This window comes from Mustela lutreola, chromosome 15 (assembly GCF_030435805.1).
Source record: "Mustela lutreola isolate mMusLut2 chromosome 15, mMusLut2.pri, whole genome shotgun sequence".
NCBI lineage: Eukaryota > Metazoa > Chordata > Mammalia > Carnivora > Mustelidae > Mustela > Mustela lutreola.
Window position 1 is genome coordinate 69,006,973 of NC_081304.1, and position 4,304 is coordinate 69,011,276.

Sequence of the window (4,304 nt, forward strand, 5' to 3'; positions counted from 1 at the left end):
CGTCGGCACACGACACCACCGCCGGGCCGGCGGCGGCAGACACGGATGGGAGGCCACAACGGGCCTGAGAAGCACCAGCGCGCCGGGGCGCGGCACCGGGTCGGCAGGCAGACGCGGGGAGGCCGCGAGACAAAGGCTCGGCGACAAGGGGCTTGGGCGCCAGAAACCGGAGCAGCCACGGGGGAAGAGGACCGCGGGCCGCCGCGAGGGAGCACAAGAGCCCCTCAAAAGGCGCCTTCCAAGGCCCGAGGTCAGCCACCGGGGCACACGGGGTCCCACCGCCCAAGGCCTCCAGCACAAGGGCGGTCCCATGGCACCCGAGGACAACGACCCGGCCCACGGCCGGCCCTGGCCACCTCGCGGGGCTCGGGACCCCGGCCACCCCGGCACAGTCACGACCGACCCCCAACAGGACACTCTCCCACGCGCACGACGACATCCCTCCGTGCCCCGCTCGACTGGACCCGCGCGGCCTCTCCTCCTCACCGGGGGCCGAGGCTCCTTCGCCCAGGGACGACCCCCTCCCCAAGAGCCCCTAGAGGCCGGGGAGGGGACAACGCCCAACAGCGGCGAGGCCGTTTTTGGTCCCGAGGGAGTGGACCGAGGGCATAGCGCGCCTTCAGCCGTCCAGGCAAGCCAGGGACAAAGTGGGGGGGGGGGGAGGTCGGCGGCGACGGGGAGGGGAGGGTGCCCAGCGGGCGACGGCCGACCAGCGCGTGCAGAGCGGTTCGGGGTGGGGGGGAAGGGCGCACCAACGAAGGCGCGAGCCGGGCCGCCAGGTAAACGTGCACGGGATCCCACCGCCACCAGCACGAGAGCGGTCCCGCGACGCCCGGGGACGCCGGCCGGCCTCAGCACCCTTGGCGCGCCTCCCCCACCGCGAACCGGGCCCCACACCGCTGGGGCCCAACCCCACGGGACCCCCGCCACAGGGGGCCCGTCTAAACCTCCGCCCGTCCGTCTAGTCCGTCCCGGAACCACGACCCGGGGGGAAGCGCCCCCAGGCGAGAGCGGCCCGACCCGTGGCCACACGTCACCGCCGGCGGCCACTCGGCACGGGAGCGGGCAGCAGACACAGCCGCTCGCACGGCAACAGGGCAGGAGACCCACGGCCGCGGGGGAGTGGCCACGCACGCACGCACGCACTCCCTCGCACGCACACGGGAGCCCCACGTGCCAGACGTCGGCCAGGCCCGGCGGGATCCTCCCCCGACTCGGAGGGGGGAGGCGCAGGCCGCGGTAGGCAAGAGAGCTACGCTCGGCCCCACCGCGGGGCCGGCAGACCCCTCGCGGAGAGGGGGCTCTGCCCAACACGCAACGGTAGTCACCCCGCATCGGTGGACACTACGCGCAGAGGAGGGCCAGCGGCTGGGGGGTTCCGGTACCCCAAGGCACCCTCTCGGATCGCTAGAGAAGGCTTTCTCACCGAGGGCACATCGCCCCCACCCATTCGTCCCCCCGACCGAGCCCCGCGAGACGGCGTCCCACAGGCCTCCAAGGGCCTGGGGGCAGGGGTGGGTCTGCGGTAAGGGATAGGCACAGGGCAATCCTGAGCGCTCGCGGCCAGAGCCCGACAAGGGCACCGCCTTTGCCTCTCCACACAGTCCATGCTCCCATCACCGCCCAGAAGGAACCTCGTGCCTCCACCGTGGCCACGAGAGGAGCGGAGACGGGCACGGCTTGCTGGGCAAAACAGCGGCAGCCCTCGGCTGGCCAAGCGCACGGTCACTCACACGCCCCACCAAGTCCTGTCCACACACACCCCTGGCACAACGCGCACCAGGGGACGACAAGGCGCCCGCACCCACGCAGAGGGGGGGCGGGTTGGGCCTCCCTTACCGGCTCCACCACCCGCTCTTCAGACACACCACCGACAGCGGCAGCCCGAGGGGGTCGCTGGGAACGGGAAACGACGCCACCGCTCGGCCTCAGGCACCTGAGACAACCTGGAGCGCTCCAGGGGCACCACAGAGGGCCAGGCGCCACGCACTCAGCACGCCCAGGCGGTGAGCAGCGCGGCACGGGGACAGCCCTCCCCGCCACGGGGAGGGCCGCTCACCCCACAAGACGCCAAGAGAGGCAAGCGAGAGTGTCCGCTGCGTCAGAGGGCCCCACGCCCACGGGCGCCCTGAGGCGGGAACCGTGGGAAAGTGGAGTCGGGCCGGAGCCCACACCCCCCCCGGCACCCTTCCCCCCCTACACCACCCACGACAGCGGGGGGCAGAAGAGGAGGAGCGAGGGACCCGCGGGCAGAGCGAGAAGCACGGTCCCATTCACCATGAATGTCCGTCCCTCGTCTGACGCGGTTTAGGCCCGGCCCGGGAGAACACGACATCACCACATCGATCAGCAAAAACGTGCCCAAGGAGGCCCCAGAGGGGGGAAACAACCGGCGAGGACATCCACCAGAAGGGCCTGCTTTTCAGCCTCGCCGGCACCCCTCCAGCCTAGGGCAAGAACAGCCGGGCAACCCAGGGAGAATGCCTGACACGTGGCACGGAGCCTTGCGGAACGGAACGGGGGTTGCCACAGCCACAGCCGGGTGCCCGCAACGCAGAGTGCACAGGGTAAAGGACCCACGCCACCTGACCACGCAGCCCTCGGGTGCTGGAGACCAGAGGTGACACCACAGCCCAGGCCACCTGGGGGCAACAAGAGCCGGCAGCGCACAGGCCCACGCAGACGGCTCAAACAAGCGAGGGCCGAGCCGGATTTGGCACCACGGCCAAGCCCGGAGCCCCGCACGCACCCAGAGGCCCACATCTCTAAGGCAAGTCACTCAAACAGCGTGTCAGCACCTACCTGGCAACAAAAAGTGCTCCTTTCAGGGGACAAAATAGCCACGCCATCAGGCGGGGCCTAGCCACAGGTCACCGGGACCTCGTGGGACCGTGGCCCAGCCACTGGCCCCAAATACCGCTCCATCACCCTACACACACACACACACACACACACACACACACACACACACACACACCCCCAAGAAAAGGCGTGGGTGCGCCCCACGGAACCCCTAGGGCCATCTGGTCGACCCCCGGGAGCATGGGGCAGGGGGTAGCCGGGACCGACAGCCGACGCGAGGGGGGTGGAGCGGGGTGGGCTGGGCTGACCCGGGCCGGCTCTGCCCGGCTCTGCCCGGCTAGCTCCTCCCCTGGTCCGCCTGTCGTCCCAAGGTCGGGACTTCGAGAAGAATCAAGTTGTTGCGGGAGGGGGGGGGGGATCTGCCGGCGCTCGCCTCCTCCTCTCTCTCACCACCGGCCCCGGCCCAGGACGGTCACTGACTCCCGGCTGGGACTGGGAGAGGGGGCAGACACGTGGAGGCGCCCCCCGATGGCCGGACCTCCACGGAGGTCGCGGCTCGTGCCTCCCCTGGCGGCGCGGCCTGGTCTGGTCTGATCCCATCCGGTCCCATCCGGTCCCCACCTACGCAGAGGGCCTCGGAAAACTTGGTGAGAAAATCGGGGGCGACGACCGGGACCCCACGCGTGCCCGCGGACGGAACCCTCGCGCCATCCACGGGCTTCCCAGCGAGGCTCACGCCGGTCCCCAACCACCCGAGTGTGACACGGGACACGCGGGACACAGAAGGCCTGACGACCGGCCAGAGCCTCACGCCGAACGGCGTCCTCGTGCCGCACGCGCACACCCTCTCCCGTTCTGCCAGGGGTGGAGGAGGGGGCACCGGCGGGGTGCTGGTCCACCCCTCCAGGCAGCCCCCAACACCTCTACGGGAGAGCGAGGAGGAGGAGGACGAGGCTAGAGCGCCACTAGTTCCCCAAAAAACTACGGGTTCAATCTCCCACGAGCCGATTGCGCCCCGACACTCCAGAGAAAACCGGAGGCTCCCTCTAGTGTCGCCGGCTTCCCGGAACTGCAGCTCGGGGACCGCCACCAAATGCCACCCCTTGCCGATGTCGCCCACGCTCCGGCGGGGAGACGCTATATAAAAGCGGCCGCCAGGTGGCGGCAGACAACCGCCGCGAAAGACACCGAGGCAGGCCCGGATCGCAGGGCAGTGAAGTCGCGCTGCCGGCCACCAGACCGCCCAATCTCGTGTCCCGGCCCACTTCGGAGGGGCGGGCGTCAGCCTCGGGAGCTCCCGGCGGGCACGGCGTGACTCCAGCAGCCCAGAGGAGACTTGGGAAACGCGCCCGGGCCGCTGCCGCCGGAAGAGCCCCCCCCCCCCCACTACCCACACCACACACACACACACACCCCCCACACACACATACACCCACCCACCCACCCACCCACCCGCCAGGATGAAAACTGTTCTCTGTCAAGGATCAACCCTGAGCATTCAC